General features: G+C 44.5%; 1 protein-coding gene across 1 annotated transcript in view; it reads right to left on the reverse strand.

Annotated features, from left to right (window-relative positions):
- LOC139048005 (uncharacterized) overlaps positions 1-20,151 on the reverse strand; it is a 353,724-nt gene that overhangs the window by 293,044 nt on the left and 40,529 nt on the right. The window lies entirely within an intron of this gene.

Consider the following 20,151-nt stretch of genomic DNA (forward strand, 5'->3'; position numbering starts at 1 on the left):
ACTTGATCTGTTTCATATGTAACATAGGTAGTGTATATTATTTTAAGACCGAATGGGTCTCCACTATTGCTTACATTCATTTCTTTAAAAATAACAGCACTTCGGTATTAATACCTAAAAGAACAAATACGCTACTAAGGTGGTTACTTATGCCACCAAGTACGCCCCCCTAATGCGCGCTCGTCACCAGCGCTACGAAGTAGTCGTTAAATTTGTCCGCCATTTCAACGCCACCAAAAGCATTGCTTTCGAAATATAGACTGTCAGGGGAACCAGAGTAAGAGCACCCCAATAGTCAGCTTAACTTTCTCCAGAGTATTTTTTGGTGGGTGATACCACTAGACATGCTTGTGTGATGACTGTCCCTAGCTCTTCGCAATATAGCATTTGGACTATTGCGAAGAGTCTTGAACTTTGTGAAATCATATGAATATCGACTTTGTAAGAATGTTTTGTACATCTTCTTTTTCTTAGTAAATAATCTAAGGTTTGAAACCTTGCTTGCGTTTTTGCATAGTTGTGCATGGGAATGCATCTCGGCATAACGAAACAAATTCCTGCAGCAAGTAGTTAAAAGCTACATCTATTGACAGGTAACCGTAAACGGAGTGCCAACTACGCCTCCTTATTGCATTTCTAAAATTGCTCAGTGTTGTTGTTCTAATTACTTGTGTTACACGTCTAGTTTGTTTAGCAGGAGGGTTGACAGTACTGTGGCATAAGGTAGACTAGAAGGGGACCACTTAGTAACGCATTGATAACATCTCCAGATATCACACTGGTTGATCTACTTGTAATAACTAAATATATTAGTGTTGTCGCCATCGTGTTAGACGCAGTGGCAACGATACTACGTGCAAAAGAGAATATGATTCAAGAAAAACAACACGCCTTCTTCTGCTCGAATTTTCTGTCCAAAAACATTAGGATAAACTCCGATGAACACAACATAGTTACATTCGTTAACATATTGCAGTAACTTTTCCATGAAATCACAAAACTCGTCAATGCAGCCCACGGGTGGACGGTAAACAACAACATAAAGTATTTTGCCGTTTTTTACGGACACTTCATAATCAGGTGTAATTACACTAAAATTATCAGCTCTTTCACAACGTACCTCGTTTTTAACCAGTAGCAAACTCCACCACCTCGTCTGACACTGCCGTTCAACGTAAATGGCACATACTTGTTTAGGGCAAAATAATTCTTTCCATATAACCACGTTTCAGTTAGCTTAATAACTGAAAATGTAAAGTTGAACACCTCCACAAGCGCTTGAAATACTTAATGCTTATGAGAGGCAGAGTGAATATTTAGCGGAAGCATAGAGAGAAAAGAACTTTTATTTTCAGCAAGTTATTGAGGCCTTGAGGACGTTGATAAGTGGCAGTCATGGTATAATATCTCGTTACGACTTAGCTACAACTTACGACTTACGATTTAGCCAAGTGTGTCCAACTTGTTTTTTGAATCAAACAATGATTCCAGGGGTCAGCGCGGACTTGCCATGAAGTCTATGCACTCCCTCCACGTCTTTTGGGCCCAGGTAGAGAAGTTTCGCCAATCGTGCGACTTCGTTAACCTTACTCAACAATTGTTCGTTGTCCGTGGCCAAAACACCGTGAATTACTAGATTATGTCGCCTCCTTTTCCATTCCAGGTCATCTACGGTTAGTGTTAATTGACTTCTTTTTTGTTCTTCCGTACCTCAACAGCATCAACACGTATCCAGTTTTCCTTTATCTCTGCCTCTTGGTGAGTTATATTGCGCAATTCTTCACCTTAGTTTTCTGACATTAGGACAAAAGCCGCCTCAATGCTATCAGCATTATTTGGCAGGTTCTGAACCTTTTCCAGTTTGGTTAGTGTTCCTGTCAACATTAAATGAATATCGATGTTTTTGTCGCTACTGCCACCTCTCAGATGTAACAAGTAGCATGCCAAACACAGCCAGGCTAAAATATGATGCTTCAGGTTTACAGCGAGCAGATGTCTTTGTCTCCCCAGGGCACTTGCCCAAACGGCATAATTTTTCGCACAGCGAACAACACATTGCGCGGCTTTGTGCAGCCAGTTGCTTAGGGCATATACGACATGACCTGCCATTGTTAGCCATTTTCCAGTGTGCGCAGAACGAACAGTGCTAAAGATGTGATGGTTACGCTCACAATCGACAGGTATTGTTTCGAGAATTGCCCGAGGATTGCCCGAGAAAACGCGCACTTTGCCTTGGCACGTTTCTTCGCCTTCCCTCCGCCAACTCTCACCATGGTTGTACCACACACCTAGCACGAGAAGGGCAGAATAAGCCAATGAAGGATATTCGATTACAAAAAGGCAAAGGCGGCTTCAATCCGGCAATTCGGGAGGGTGTTCCAACTTCCAGCACAGTGTTCGAACTGTGGGCCAAACACTCACGCACTATCAATGCAGAATGCGCAAAGGAATTGTTGTGGTGTATAGGATCCAGCATTCCTCATTCAACATGTTTGGTCGCACACGACGTACACGTTTTTAACGTACAACCTCTACACATTGAAGTAAAAAGCAGCCTTGACAGCTTGACCTTCAAAGTAGAGATTCGTGGAGCAGAATTCTATGGTACCTAAAAAAAAGACACAGTCAACGTCCTTTGATTCTTCCCTCTCTTCACTCGCGCATTTATTTTTCGGTTTGCCTTGGCTCATCTCACATTTTCCACTCCTTGCTCTGCATGAGTACAATTCTGTTTCTTCCCCGACGACGAAACATTGCAAGAATTTATCGCTTTCGTAAAATGTTTTCGCATCACTCCAACAATATTTTCGTCTCACCCTCTCCTTTCGCAGTTCCGGCACTGTCTGGGTGATAATATTTTTCTTTTCCAAAACGTCGCTCAAAATTCGGTGAATACACGTCTTCCGCAAACCAAATGCATCTAATATAATTCTAACAGCCATTAGGCGGTCACTGAACGCAAGAGAACAGATACACGCTATCGACATTTTTTCATGTCCGCGCGAAGTTGGCGACTGTTATCGATGTTCACTTCGACACCAAATAAAAAAAGAAGTTTCGCCCGAAACGCGGTGCATTGATTGCGACAGCAAATTAGTGGAGCGCTATACGAAGTAAGGACAGTAGCTTTATCGGTCGTGTAAGCTTGTAAATATAGCATGCCTAACTAAATTAATATGCATGGTATCACACGCGCACACGCAAATGTGAGCACATATCACTCGAAGACTGCGGAAACTCGCTGTCGAACGCTACAGTGAGGGAGCGCGGAAGCAGCAACGAGCGAATTAATCTTCGTGCTGCGTCTCGCAACAACGCGATTTAAGCCGCGAAAACACAGTGCACGGTGCACTCTTCCCCAGTCGCAGATGGCTTTCGAGATCAGCGGCCTGGGTGGGCGAGGGCTGCGGCACGGGCAGCCCAGAGTAAAACGCACCCTCCCTCCCTACCCTCCCTCCCCCCCAAACATCGCGCGTGACCAAAGACATCTCGTACTTTCTCGCTCTCCTCGCGTGCGTGCGCGAGATTGAGCCCCTATCGGCGACTCAACCTCGCAGCTTTTCACTCGCACAAGCACCACATGGCAGGCAGCCATGATTTTATCGAACTTGGACTTTGTAAGGAACTTCACGGTGGCGCCGACGGCAGAAATGCACACGGATTGGTGCGCATAAAATTCTGCATTTTAATGTGCAGCAATCCGGCCAGTACTAGAGGGTAACCGAGTTTTCCGATCCGAGTGGCAACACCATGGCTGCCCATCTTCCCATATTATTGCCGAGTCACTGCATGCTTTCGTAGGGAAGACCTTGTTCATATTCTTAAGAGCTTAAATGGTTTACCAAAGCGCATCTTCTGAAAGCAATATACTTAGCCAGTGCCTGAGCAGTCACTGCTATTGGAGCCAGAAAGCCTCTTCTTAGTGTGGATGTTACCTTCAGCAAACCTTCTTTCCAGACAAAATGTCGCAGTGGCATTTTCAATGCAATTTTCAGTACACGTCGCAGCTACAGCAGTGGAGAAAATATGTGGAACAATTTCGTACATTAAATGAGTCTTTTATTTAAGAGCTCTGAAAGTTCTGTGTTTTTTTGAAAAGTTTGAATGTTTGGTTTAAAATATGACGTTTCGCAATTATACCCGGGACGCGACCAATTGCTTGCTCGCTCATTTGTTTGTTTTATAGTTACCGCGCTTTTTTCACTTCTGTTGCTGCCCTCGGCTGCTGCCACCACCCGTGCTTTTTTAAAAGCCAATTCTTTCTTTACCAACATGGGCAGGTTTCGTGAGCGTGGCTTGACTTTTTTCTGGGTGAACACGCCAACCAATCACAGCGGAGCACACGCGCCGCGTGCTTCGCTGGGTTCCTTACAGCAGCAGCTGCCTTCGCCCATCCGCAGCTGCGCGGTAATGAGGAAGTAAATGCTCCTTGGTGATAGAATGCATTTAAATTTCAGTATTTACGCACACGCATGCTGCCTGTCAAACCATGACTGTTCAAGGCATTGATACGGGCTAGTCAGTTGCTCATACTGGGAGCCTCAATAGCGCTCGCATAGATCTGTCCGTAAAATGGTTTTTTCGCGGCGAAAGAAGAAGTGGCGCGTAGGATTCGATTTATCCTGCCGGCGCTCTTCACAACGACAGCATTGTGACAGCGAATGGTCGGGGACATCGAGCGAGATTTGTTTCTAATGGCATGAGCGCCTGTGACTCCATGCTTGCCATAGGTGAATCTACCGGGGGGACTGGGATAATACCCCCCCCCCTCAGCACACGGATAGTTAAAAGAAGGGCATAGTGGGCCATTTTCCAGCGTCTCCTACTCCCCCCCTCTTCGTACACACTATTGAAAAAGGGCACGAAACAATACTGATGCCAATCTTCCTCTCAGAAGTGTTCGTTAAGAGTATCTTATATGATAAATTTTGAGCAATTGAACATAGTTATGTGTATCTGTTATATGCTGTATATTGTTAACAACGGCCCGCTGATGTGCAAGTTTTACCAGCCAGTTGCGACAGCGGCGTCAACTGTTTCTGGAGCGCCAACGCAATGCTCTAGCCATGGCGTTACTAAGTCTACTGTGTGTGGAGGACAATACGCGCCTCCTCGACTCTCCGTTGCTGGAGCCGAGTTAGACGAAGCATGCTCTGTGCCTGAACCCGCCACCACCCACCTGGTCTACTATGAGCGGGGGAGTTGACGCGGGAGCGTCTACGGCAGCCCCCTCCCGCGCACCGTTCTTGAAGTAAGCCCCGAGTTCTGCGAAGACAGTCGGACCTCGGCGGGCTCCGTGAAACCGGTGCGGAAGTGTTTGTGTGTGTGTAAGTCCTCCCGAAAAACGGCGGCTCGGCTGCATTGAGTGGTCGTACGTTTCCCTCTTCTGGGGATCATGGGAGTACTGAGTGTTTACAAACCACTGTTGTGCGGCTGCTCAGTGCACTTTCTCTTGCAGTCATGCTAGACTGATGAACTGCAACTTCCTGATGTAGTTACTGTAAACAAACCCATATTCGTATTTCTCCATGAGAAGCAGTCCTTCCCTTCAACGACGCCCTCAACGTGGATAAGTTGGAAGACGGCATGGGCCAGCAACCATCTAATTCATGCCCGACTCCAATATTGAGCCCCCAATCCAAACAATATTCCCATATGTCATTTCTACTGACTAAACAAACTGCTTTATATCACTGATTGTACATTATACCTATATTCAAATACGTCATTTGTGTTCACTAAGCACACTGCTTTGTATCACCGATTGTACATATCCCCTTACACATTCATACTTATAGATTTCTACATTGCACATACTAAAGTGTACAAACTTTATTTTATTATGTCCCCGTTGTCATGAATACGGGCAAGAAGCTTGTCAAGCTGCAAAAAAGCAGCTTTTATTTCTTGTCCCAGCGTTCATTTTCTGTAAATGAAATTATACAAATAAAGATTGATTGATTGATTGATTGATTGATTGATTGATTGATTGATTGATTATACCCACAGAAGTGCGGTTTTAACGTGACAGTGCTAAAGTCCCAGCGTCTTCGTGGCGCATATGCGTTACTGAAATAAATGAATTTCTCGAAGTAGAATGCGTCAAAAAATTCGTAAAGAACGACTTGCGCGGAACCGACAGGGACGACTACGTCGGATTATAATTTGAATAAAGGAACAAACATAATAGTGTTACGTAGAAACTTAATCACAAACCCTTTTTCCAGCTGCCCTTTGAGGTTTGGCACGACTCTGGGCAACCTCCGGGATCAACCCACACAAGAGACCGCGTTTCCACCAGCAAGCTCGCCTTCGAGCATAGAGCTCGCCACCAGCGTTTCCCGGTACAAACTACTATACGGTTGCATGAGCTACAGTTGCCGGGAAGCGTGAGAAGTCAAGGAACTTTCAGTGCTATCAGGTTCCATTCTTAACGGAGAAGCTTAAGCGCCCTTCAAATTTCTTTTATTCCGTGTCCCTTGCTCGGGCGGCTGGGATAGTCTTTCGGGCCTCACCACCACTTGCTGCAGCAGATAACGCTTAGCCGGGCGCAGTAGGCATTTAAGAGTACGGTGCTTCCTGCTGCCAGTGGTCTGCGGGACGTGCCTTGCTAGAGGGCGGTCCAAAACAAGTTTAACCTAATATTTTTTTTATCATCCAGTGCTTGTTGGGGCCGCCTAAACTATCCACCTTTGAAAACACGAAATCACTTTAGCGATTCTGTCGTTAGATTTAGGGACATTTTCGTGCCTTTATGTCAAGCTTTTCTATTTAGTAATCAGCGATACTTGTAGTGATTCCAATTAACTATTGGCGATATTTTGCCGAAGTGTGAGCCAGAAAAGTTGCTTCAGAAATAGCCTTCTGGAGTGCAGCTCTAGAACGGCAGAAACTCGCTGTATACCAAGCATAAGCTCCGTTACTGCATACAAACAATTGCCTTCACGTTGGTAGTCTTCATATTGTGATTGTGCTTTACAACACTGTGGCCATCATGGCATTCACATTGTGCTCACAATATCGAAGTTTGTTTGTAACTTACAAAACTGATTTGAATACGTTGACATATTGTGATTCCAGTTGTGTCACTAAACGCATTTTATTGGTGAATGCGCGCAAGCGTGTCGGTAAGCTAATTTACCAAAACCAAACGGAATAAATCTTATCTCCAGATTTATATGACAGCAGGTGAATAAGGCATATAAACTGCATAAAAACATGGCGGAAAATATCGGAATGGCTGAGCTCGTTTACGCAGGCCTGAACAAATCGCTTCCGTTTCTCACGCCTTTCGAACCAATCAGCATTTTACGGGAGATTTCCCGTAGATACAGGCCAAAATGCAATATTCGAGCTTTCTAAAGCTGCGGTAATTGGCATGGCCGTGTTGCCAATGCGCGATCAAGCGCGTTCCGCAGAATTTAGTTCTCCTACCACGAGAACGTCCAGAACCACAACAAATCTAGGGATAATGTAGACTATAAGTGCATTTTCATGATATGACAACTACTTAACTTGCGTTCCTTCAAATCGGGCAGTATTTGTAAGCTTCCTATCTGATCCTAACGAAATATTTAAGGTGTCATCATTCGTTACGTAATAAATATTAGATGTGGGTGAATATTCACTTTTTTTCGAATGTCAATCCAAAACTTATGTCAGGTATCGAATATCGAATAGACAAATGTAGACGCATCTTTTTCGGCCGGCATTATTATTTCGGTATAATTAGGTAACACGCTTGTATATACTGAATAGATAGCCAGCTTTAACAGACGACAAGGATCGTTTTTAAGCAAGAACATCACTGAAACTGCCATGAAAAGAACTGCAAGGAATATCCGCTTGACGCCTTTAGAGCCTGGTCGCCAGCACGGTTTCCACGAATGACAGCCGGCTGTAAGACTAGCTTTGCAAACGCGTTAAATAGACAATTGCTGGAAAGATATAAGAAGTTTTGGTAAAGGAAAAGAGGAAGCTAGTGGAGTATTCATGTGCCATAGACAATATATACAGGGCCTGTTATAAGGAAATCATCACTGGTCGTAACGTAAAAGACGAAAAAGCTGCATGACTAGACTGCAAGAAAAACTCATTGGCAAACCAAAATGAAAAAAAAATAACTGGTTGTCGTATAATGGACACGAGGAACCGTGGGACACGATTTGTTGTTAGTAACAGCTATATAAATCCCAAGGATAATGAAGAAAAAGAATGATTAGAAGAAATTACTTCTAGTTTTTGCATATATACAAAAGATCAGGAGATAAAGAGAAATGGAGGAAAGAAAGAAAACTTGCTGATGGTGTCAGCCGAACCCACAACCTCTGCATTAGGACGGGTTACACTACCGATTGTGCGACAGCGACGGCAGTTCTCACATCCAAATTCCTGGATATTCATGTATGTGCACAGGATATAAGCCATGAAGTGTTAAGCAGCGTCACATTTCCAACGCAATATTGGACACAAAACTTGCATTACCGATTTCATTTCAGCGTTCCTTCAATAACTGTGTGGTTCTCTTACTTCGGATAATTCGTGATACTTTCGGCAGCTCATGGAGAACAGTAACCTGACTTTAACAGTCGTTTGTTGCAAAATATTTGTTCAGCTTCGGTATTCTAAAATACGGAATAGTTTAATTTCAACAACGAATAAAATATTGCACACCAACAATTCGCGTTACAAACTTTACAAACCCTATAGTAAATAAATTTGTAAACTTAAATCCCTGAAAGAACCTTCTTGCAGATTCACTGTTTTCCTTCACCTGCCCGGACATAAGGCGAACATGAAAAGTGTAGGTAAATCATTTACCTAGCGTTATCTTATATTAACGCCTTCCAAAACACCCATGTTCTTAAATATCCACTTGAGAATTCTAGCGAAAATTTAAGAGACTTTCTTGTCCCACTTCAGCGACACGCTTCAGAAAATTTTGTTGACATTAGACTGTAATTGTTCATCATGGGCAACTGGTAATAACCAGATCCGTAAATGACACAGATAACTGCCAGTGAAGCAATATACAGCCTTTCTTATTGCAATAGTAATAAAAAAATCCGCAATGAAGGTGGTCTTTACAGTACGCCCCGCCTGCGGACCCGCACAGAGTGTGCTCCGTCCAGTCAGGTGCATAATCTTATTTATCACCCCCAAGGAGTAATTTCCAATAAATTGGCACGTCATTACTTACAGCACAAATAAAAGAACAAGTCGTGCTTATTCTTTTACGACACCGACATATATATATATATATATATATATATATATATATATATATATATATATATATATATATATATATATATAACAGAGAGACAGGGAGGGAAAATTAGGGAGGTGCAGTGCTTCGCTATTGTAAAAATAGTCGGTACGCCACTGCCTACATGAAAGACTGGCGATGAAGTCCTACCCCTGTGGCCGCGACCACTATCCACTGTATATTACCTTGACGATGGGACGAAAACATGCGGCCGGTCGTACTGCGCCAACGATGAGATGGTACGCCCGCAGGAGAGAACTTGCGCAGCAACCCGACACTACATCCGTGCGAGAGCGGGCGTTACACGCCTAGCGCTCGGCCGAACTACTGAGCCGAAAGTAAAAGCTGGTGCTCTGGTGCCGGCTGCATACATGCTACACGTTCAGAATGCGCGCAAGCGACCACTTTGACATATGCAAAAAAAAAATGGAACAAGACGTCGCGACCGTGTGCGACTTCGACGTCGCACTGCCGTCGCCAGAAGATAAGCCAAGAGCCAGTATCAGGAACGTTGGAGCCAGCACTGCTCATAATTCAATGAAAGAACGGGAATACACAAGATGTGGTACATGTTCAAGGCTACGACAGTTCATCCTAAAACACGCTGGGCTATTTCAAACGGCTCGCTCAAAACTGGCCACTCAGTCAACCAGCTCTGAGATGACACCACGAAGTCGTTCCTTCCACCCAAACCGTCAAGCCCCCCCAACATTTACATTTCCCTGAAAACGCCACCGCAAGCAACCGACCAGAGCCTCCAGGCATTTTTCTAACTCTTCGAGTTCGAACAGACCCTTTCTTCCACCAACGCGCGCATCAGGCCATGACGGACTGGTATGGGTGGCTCCATTGAATCTTGAACAATATGGAAAGAAGCAACTTGTCGATGAAAAAACCGAAGTGTGCCAATGTTCAAATCTAAGCTCGATGGACGCATTCCATAGCCACAACCATACCGAAACCAAACACCCAGATACACTGTCGAACATGCACCCCGCATCGCTCACAGTCACTGCGTGCGACCGGGCTGAGTATCAGCCCGTTCCCTGACATGCATATCGCACTTTCTACAAACAGAGGGTCAATTCCATCAAGCACCGACAAGGTTTCAAATAAACCTTGGCACTCATAACAGCATCCTGCTAGTGAAGGAAAAAGTAATGTGTCGCAAGACGCTCGGTCGAGGAAATGGCCACCGTAGCATCCTTGTGGCGCTGGACCTCCCAAAACATTTTGCCACTGTGACGAATGAGGAAATGATCGCGGCAGCATAGAGGCAGGGAAAGACAAGGCGCCCACTCGAATTTGTTCTCTCCTTCATTCAAGATCGCCCTTTTTCCCTACGGGTAGACGGAGACGTCGAGAAGGTGCAGCCAAACATGGGGCAGTCCCACAAGGCTCCACACTGTAGCCCTCTGCTCTTTGACTCTAATAAGTACGACTGAGCGATTAGAGGCCATTTCTTAAATGGGCTTCACAATTTACGTGGTTGACGTCACGTTATGGATTTCGTCACGACCAAGTAACGATAAGCAAGACACGCTGCAGGCGGCACTTGACGTAATTGTCCACTGCCTACAAGCAATCTGGGGCGGGGCCATCTGCGGAGAAGACAACGTACTTGGAGATCCGAGACTTAGCGCAGGGCGAAGCAGCTCACCCCATGAGGTGCACCATTGCAGCGAGCGGAAATAACCACAGCGCATACTCGGGATACCTGTTGACCACATGGGCACACTGTATACGTGGTTCGGTCACCTTCGTCGGACCTGGCACGAGACTATATGCACCTCATAAGACCGATCTGCTTCCGCACGAGTGGAGCAAGTACCGGCGTATGCCGAAAACTTGTTAATGCTTCGCTGACATCCCGAGCGATATATATGGAGCACGCTGTTAGGATCTTCTTGCTCAGACACCCAGGACAGTGCTCGGTACTTCACAGAACACCTCCAGGCGTCATCACGAGGCTGCCCAAAAACACACGTGTCGAGGAGCTCTATCGATGTGCTCAGTTACCTACTCTCCGTGCAACCTGGGATGCATCGAAGGCAGCTCACGTGGAATGCCCGATGACCAACCATGCCAAAATTTATCGTTTTCGTAGGAAGTTTTCGAATCAATGCAACAATATTTTCGTCGCACCCTCTGCTTTAGAGGTGTCGGCACCATGTTGGCGGATATATGTCTTTTTTTTTATTTCCAAGGCTTCTCTCAAAATTCGGTGAATAGATGGTTTTCCCAAACCAAATGCATCTGATATTCTAACGGCCATTCGGTGATCACTGAACACAAGAAAACTCATGCACGCCATCGACATGTTTTCATCTTTGCACCGGACTAGTTGTCGACTGCTCGTCACTGTCCATTTCGCCATGAAATAAAAGAAAGCATCAGTTTCTCCCGAAAGGCCAAGCATCGATTGTGATAGCAAATTAGTGAAGAGCTATACGGAAGAAAGTATACAAGCTTCATCGGCCACGTAAACTTGTAAATAGAGTATGCCTAACTAAAATAATATGCATGGTTCCACGCGCACACATGGAAATATGAACACATCTCACCCGATAACCGAGGAAACTTGCTATTACACTCTGGAGTGTGGAAGCGCGGCCGCAGAAGTGATCGAATTCACATTCGTGCCACGTCTAACACCAACGCGAACTAAGTCGTGAAAACATATTGCGCTGCACACTGTCCCTGTTGCAGATGGCTTGTAAGGTACAGCGGTCCGGGTGGATGCGCCCGATGTGCCGCCCGTAGTACAACGCGCCCTCCCTCCCTTCCCCTCGGAGATTAGCGCGCGACGAAAGACGGTGCGCTTCCTCCCCGCTCTCCTCGCTTGCGTGCGCGAGATTGAGCAGCGATATACGGCGCACCCTCGCAAGCTTTCACTCACACATACATCACCTGGTACTCGGGGATGATTTTATTGCCTGTGCATTTGATACGGAACCTCATGGTGACGCCTATGCCGGAAATGACCCTACTGCTATGGCAATAACATTGGGTGCACGAAGTGCGCGCATAATATTCTGCCTTGTAATGTACAGGAGTCAGGCTGATACTAGAAGTTTACCGGGTTTTTGAAGCGCAGCAGCAACACCATAGGCACACTTTGCATGTCACTGCTGTGTCACTGAGTGAATTTCTGGTACAGACTTCTTACCAATGCTGAGTGCTGAAATAGTTTACGGAGGCGTAAATTCGGAAAGTAATGTGCCGCTGGAAGCCTATTTTCACTGCAGCGGCTGCACCATATGTACACTTCCCATGTCATTGCTGTCACAGTGAATTTTTAAGGCAGACTTCGTACCAATGCTGCAAGAGTTTACGAAGGAATTTATTTGGAAAATATTTGCCAGCCCGACGGCATCACTGCTGTTGGAGCCAAGAGCGCTCTGTTCCTCGTGCAGGTTATCTTAAGCTAACCCCGTTCTCGGACTGCTGTTCTCAGTAGCAATTCTTATTGTAATTTTAAGAATACCCAGCAGGCTTAACAGTGCACAGACCTTATGGTAAGAATTTGGCGCAGCAAAATAATCCTTTAATAATGAACTCCGAACGAGACTTCGATTTAAACAGCGTGAATTCCTTTTTGATATTACAACCTTTCGTACTTATGACTGGCAGCCTCCCATTAAAATTGCTTGCTCACCCATTGGTTCGTTTTTTCAGTAATTTGTTTTCTTGCTTTGTTTTCTGTTGGTGGCACCAGCAACTCCACCAACCGCGCTTGTCTTTAAAGCAGGGTTTTGATACGGGCTAGTTGGTATTCCACGGTAAACACCACAATTACAGCGCGTCTTCGTCCTTCTTTCGGTCCTGTGTCTGTATGTACGCAATGTAAGTGATAAATTTTTAAAAGCGAAGCTTTCGTGACCGTAGATGCAGCCTGGCTTTTTCCTTGATGAACAAAGACGCCAACCGATCAATGCGGAGCATGCACACCGCGGGCTCCACTGGCTTCCCTGCAGCGCCAGCAGCCTTCGACCGTCCGCGGTTCCAGTGTTATGAGGAAGTAAACGCTTCTTGCGGATAGAATGCATTCGAATGTCGCTAGGTACGCTCACGCATGCCGCCTCTGAAACCACGACGGGTTCAGAGCGTCCGTAATTCAAGCTGTACGTGTTCGCCCGCGCTAGTGCGCGCGCATTTGAGTGCATGTATGTACGCGTGGTCACTGAGACAAAGCTTTGCTTTATATGGATTTCAACTTGTTGGATCAGCTGGTACTCATTTTGCGCATTCATTTCCCCACTTTTGCTGTTGACTCCGTTCGTGAACTTCTGAGACAGGCCTCACTCGTGGGAGTGCGCCACATAAGAATGCACATAAACATTCTTGCATTCAAATAAATGCGCGAGGGGGGTTGCGAAACATTTTTCTAAAATAGTTATATTTCCGCAATTCAGAACCGTTAAGAGCGCCTATATGAACCATATCAAACCGGTCCCAACCATCATATTGTTGCTCCGGAGCAGATCCTCAGCCACACCTGAAAATATGCGGAAGGCTCAACGCCAAGTTCAACCGAACCCGAAAGCATTCAGGCCGGATACACTGCCGTTCCCCGTTACTGCGGTAAATAACAATTGAGCTAAAAACGACACAAGTCTGTGCTTGCTGAGATAGTTTTTGGAACCTCCTTTGTGCATAACAATAACTTTTGCTTTCTTCCTTTGCAGTGGCAACACAGGCAGATTATACATGTGAGTTAGTGCAAGGGTAATTTATTTATTTAAAATTTATTTATTTATCTTTTTATTTATTAATTTATTTATTTTATTATTTATTTATTACATAATGCCGACCAATATGGTCCAAGGAGGATGGTCAACACAATTTACAATATATCTGTATTACGAAAAAAAACACGCATACACAAAAGAAATGACAAGAAAAAAGATAGCACCTGCGGAAAAACAAAAGAAAAGCATGATCGTCCAGTCCCACAGTCTGTCATAAGCTTGTGTAAATCTATTCCAGTCGGAAACAAAAAGAAAACCTATAAATGTTTGTTCTTGCAAAGCAAGGGGTTAGCAGGTGTGTTAATTGATGTCGGATAGGTCTTGTAGTTAATCGGAAAAGAAACTGTGTCGGATCAATAGCCATTTTACCATTCAGAAGTAAGCTTACAAATTACAGATTGCATTTTTTTTCTTCTCGATTCAAGTTTAATGTTGTTAGCTTTCGTTAGTTTAGAAGGAGAATGGGTGTACTTGAATTTAGAATAGCAAACCTGAGAGCCTTACGCTGAATCCCTTAGAACATTTAATTTTATGTTTAGTATAGGCATACCAGACAATAGGACAATATTACAGCTTAGGTCGTATGAATGCGAAATAGCCAAGCTGTTTGACCATAGGAGGATAATTTCGAAGTTTACGTCTTCAGTAAGAAAAATTGCGGAAATCTGACGCGGAAATGTTATCAATGGGCAGATTCTAAGATGTCAATAGTGATTTCCACTCCAAGGTATCGGTAACAGGTAACCTGTTTCAAACGAAGAGATGTTAGGTTGTCAGTACATTTAGGAGGAATTTTCTTAAGCGTTAAACAAAGATAAACAATTTTATCGGCAATTACAGGTATAAGTTACATTAGCAGGATTAGAATTGAGCTCAACCTGATCATGTACACCTCTGATTTCATGAAGTAATGCAACATCATCCGCAAATAAAATAATTTGAGTTCCAGGAGTAATTCAAAAGACAATATAATTTATGTACGAAAGAAGCAGCAAAGGTCCCAGAACACTTCCTTCAGGTATGCCTGATGCTTGAGGAAGACTGCAGGAATTAAAACCATGAACTGAAACAGTCTGCGTTCGGTTATGCAGGGAATGAGAAACCCAAGAAACTAAAATGTTGAGAAGGTTAATATTTATGAGTTTATTTAGGATTTTATTATGAATAACTCTCTCAAACACTTTGATAAAATCTGATATTATTGTTGTCCATTATCATCTATTCATGCTTCGAATGAATGAACTACCGTGAACAATTGTGTCACAGTAAAAACTTTTCTTCTAAATCCGCGTTGAATGTTCTATATGATAGAGCTTTCCTCAAGATATTGAAGTATCTGTTTCGCTACAAGGTGTTCCTATAATTTATAGCAAGAATATGTTAAGTATAGTGGGGGATAATTTTCGAATAACAAACGGTCACCTGTTTTTGTAGACGGGTGTAATTCGAGCTATCTTTCATTCATCAGCTAGCCTCGCAGTTACCAGTGAACACCGAGACAAAATCTCAAGCAATTTAGCGATAGCTTCGGCATAAAGATGAAGGGAAATATTCGGCAAACAATCACGACCAAAGGACGATTTTGTTTTTTGATTTAAAAGCACTGCGACTGCAGCCTGTTATGAAATAAAATCAGCCTGGGATGGTAAAAATGTCCCGTGACGCAGATTCACGCGTGTACTTGCCTTCGAGAAAACTCAAGTAAGATAAGTATTAAAATACTCAGCGATAACCTGTTGATCTGTAACAAAGTTACCATCAACCTAAGCCTGCGTCACGTGCCTGTCAGCATCGCTCAAGTAATTCCAAAATTTTTCTTGATTCGCTTTTCATAAAGTTAGGTGAAATTGTTGTGAAAAGAAGTCCTTAGACTCGTGCATTGCATGTGCGGGAGCGTTTTTGATATCAATAAGGACAATAGGATTGGGAGTAGACCTTGTAGCCCGTTTTAGTTTCCGTTCTAAATGAATAATCTGTGGTGTTATCCAAGGTGTACGTTTGTGCACTTTCTCTAGCGTGTTTGGCAGAAACCTATAGAAACAATAATTTCACATATAGGCATACTTTTTCCATAGCAGAGCTACGTTATCATGCTTTTCAGCAAAATAACTCAGGCCATTTTCCATATGTACAATCAATGAAGCATCATCAGCTCTTTCGTAATCTCTTAAATAGAGTATGCTACTAGTTGTTTTTATAACATATTTTATCTTTTGTTCTATTATTTGATTTGGCATTTCACGCGTAACCTGCGTACTACGTATCATTTTAAGACCGAATGGATCATCGCTATTCTTCGCTTTGATATGTTTGAAAATTGACAGCACTTCGGCATTACTGCATCAAGGAAGAAATATGCTATTAAGGTGGCTATTTATACGATCAAGTGCGCCCGACTTATGTGTGCTAGTCACCTACGCTACGAAATAGTAACTAAATCTGTGTGCTAGTTCAACGCCACGAAAAATACTACCTTCGAGACATACACTGTCAGGGCAAGCAGAGTAATAGCACCCCTATAGTGAGGTTAATTTACTCCAGAGTATCTTTCGCCCGGCGTTGGCACTAAACGTGCTTGTGTGATAACTGTCCCAAGCTCTTCGCAATGTAGCATTCAGACTATTACGAAAATACTTGAACATTGTCAAATCGTGTGAATCTCGACGTTGTAAAAATGTCTCGTACATCTGATTTTTCTAAGTAATCGTTCTGGTGAGCTGTTTGGTAATGCAAGGTTTGCAACCTTGCTTCTTTTATTGCATAGTTTTGTATGGGAATGCATCTCTGTGTAACGAAACCAATTCCTGCAGTAAGATGATAAAAGCTTGATCTGTTTACAGATAACTGTATATTGAGTGCCAGCTATGTCTCCCTATTGCGTGTCTAAAATTGTTCAGCGTTGTTGGGCAAACAAGTTGTGTTACACGTTTACTTTCGTTCGCAAGAGGGTTGACATTACCGTGGCATATAAGGTATAACCAAGAAGGTGACCACTTAGTAATCTATTGAAAACACCTACACATATCACACTGGTTGATTTACTAGTAATAAATATATATATTAGTGTTCATCGTTGTGGTTATACGTATAGGCAACGCTATTACATCCAAAATACAATATGATTCAAGAAAAACAAGCAGCCTTCTTGTTCTGCTCAAATTTTTGTCCTATCAACATTTAAATCACCTCCGATGAACACAGTTACATTCGTAAGCATATTAAAGCAACTTTTCCATGAAATAAGACAACTGAACAACAATGTATTGTGCCGTAATATACAGACGTTTCATAATCCGGCGAAATTACACTAAAATTATCAACCCTTTCACAACGCATATCGCTTTCAGAAAGTAGACATACTCCACCATCTCGTCTGACGCTGCGGTTCAACGCAACTGGCACATAGTTATGTAGGGTAAAAAATCATTTCCACATAACCACGTTTCAGTTAGCATAATAACTGAACATGTAAAGTTGAACTCCTCCACAAGCGATTAAAATACTTCTTGCTTAGCACAGGCAGACTGTATGTTTAGGTGTAGCATAGAGAGGAATGAACTATTATTTTTAACAAGTTTATTCAGGTCTTGACGACTTTGATAAGTGGCAGCCATGTTAGAATATCTGGATATGACTTGGCTCCTAGATGTCAGCTTCTCGAAGTCCTAAGCGCAATGAACTGCACGCAACCCGACCTCTCTGTAGAAATACACCTTTCCGTTACGATGCCATGCATCGTAACGGAAAGGGTAACAAGGGGTACGGCATCGTTCTATGCCATACCCCTTATCTCGCGCCCATTTTTTAGCTAGGCGAAGCACCGTCCTGTTTAGACTGGTCAGGTTTTCTGGAATAAGAGCTTCTGGGTACCTTACATTGCCGCAGCCAAGCAAGTACAAGTTTGTTGAATCGGACAATAATTTCATGGATCATCCGGGATTTGACAGTAAGTCCATGCACTGTCTCCACGTCTTTTGGGTCCAGGTCGAGAACTTTCGCCAATCGTGTCACTTCGTTAGACTTACTCAACAACTGTTCGTTGTCCGTTGCCAAAACACCGTGAATTAATGGATTATGTCGCCTCCTCCTCCATTTCACGTCATCTACGGCTGGTGTTAATTGATTCTTTTTTCTCCTTGCGTACATCGACAGCATCAACACGTTTCCGGATTTGCTTTAGCTCTACCTCCAATTAAGACATTGTGCGTAATACTTCATCTTGCTTTTCTGACATTAGTACAATAGTCTTCTGAATGACATCAACACTACTCGGCAGGTTCTGAAGTTTTTCCACTTTGGTTAGTATCTCCTGTCAACATTAAATGAATATCGACGTCTTTGTCCGTACTGCCACCTCTCAGATGCAACAAGTAGCATGCCAAACACAGCCAAGGCTAAAATAGGATGCTTAAGGTTTACTGCGAGCAGCTGTCTCTGTCTCCCCAGGGCATTTGCCCAAACGGTATAATTTTTCACACAGCGAACAACAGATTACGCGGCTTTGTGCAGCCAGTTGCTTAGAACATGTAAGACATGAGCTGCCATCGTTAGCCATTTTCCAGTGTGCGCAGACAGAGCAGTGCCAAAGATGCGACGGTTACGCTCACAATCGAGAGGTATCGTTTTGTAAGTAGAGTGGACACCAAGAACCAACCGGATGCTGCAAGAATCGTCACGGTAGAAGGTTGCGTGGTGGCACGAGAGCCGCATATTCCGGGTGGCTCTCCCGTATTCCTCAGGGAAGAAAAAGAAGAAGCACTTTTCTACATAAGGTGACGCCTTTGGCAGCAGTGGAGGGGCTTTGAAAGAATATGAAAATAATCAACGTATGGAACGTGTGAAAAGTACAAATGCGTCAACATTCGTCTCCGACAATGCAAGCTGCCACTGCCAAAGGGCCAGTAACGGAAGAAAGACAGGGGCGTAGTCCGCCATCCGTTCAGGTAATATCGCAGTCCGCTATCCGCTATCACCCAGGGCACCAGACAGCATAGCGCAGAATGAACAACTTGACTGCTTGAGGCCGGCAAAGGTGCTTGAATGCCAAGCAAGGATCGCGATGTGGCTTGCTGGAATACTAGAAAGCCAGGGACAAATTGTCGTCACAACCACAATATGTGGCCCCCGGAGGACCAGCGTGCGTTTGGGGAACAGAAAAATATGCTGAAGCCATCAACTGTGATTGCCAATATCGGGGAACAGCCCGAACGAACGGACTCACCTGCGACCGACAGCCTCCTCTCTTTCTCTCTGAGGTTCTGTCCCACTACCCGCAGTCCCGCGAGTACGAGCGCTTTGCCTCGCCTTCCCACCAAGAACGAGGGAGTGAGCGTTCGGGCAGTCCCGATGGAGCTGGGTGGCAACCGCATACCATGGAAGCGGGTTGTGACTAACTTGGACATGCAGACATACAACCGGCTCTCATGGTCGCCAGCTGCCAAGGCACTCATCGCTCAAGTGGAGAGGTCCAAAAGGTGGTTGAGCGTCTGCTGCTCTGCGACAGAGGATGCACACTAGAATGGGGTACCCATCTATACGCCACAGCGGCTACGTCATGGCTGTTTTATGCACTCCCGCTCGTGAGCCTCCCATGGGTTCGCGTAGACTGCCTGGAACTCTCCCAGGAAAGCCATTCGAATGTTTCCTTGCTTTCCAGGCACCTCGTACGTCGTTGCCACCCTAGCCGAGGCAAATACTTGGCCGCTATCCATGCTGCTGCGAACGCGTAGCCTCCATCACGTTGACACGCTACATCACGCTTCGGGTAGCGCGCCTCAGCTTTAATGGTTGCGGAGCCGACTTCACTAGCGCATGGGCAGTTTGTGCCAGCTGTACGAAGATGCAGTCGGCCGCCCTCCCACGCTAGCCATGCTCCCACCTCCACACCGACAGCCGCTAGAGCTCTCTACTACTCCTGGAGGGCATCACGAGAAGGCGATCCTCATCCTGCGCATTAGACCAGGCGTCGGCGTTCCTGTTGAAGAAGCGGATGGACGGAAATCTCCACATCTACACGGACGGCTCCGTCCATCACACTCCGGACCTGCCACTACCTCCTGCGTGATCCTTGCCCTTAAGTGCTCGGAAGTGTGCCGGCTGCCTTTCGTGGCAAGCTCCGCCGCTGCTGAGGTG

Source organism: Dermacentor albipictus, chromosome 7, assembly GCF_038994185.2.
Source record: "Dermacentor albipictus isolate Rhodes 1998 colony chromosome 7, USDA_Dalb.pri_finalv2, whole genome shotgun sequence".
In the NCBI taxonomy this organism is placed as follows: domain Eukaryota; kingdom Metazoa; phylum Arthropoda; class Arachnida; order Ixodida; family Ixodidae; genus Dermacentor; species Dermacentor albipictus.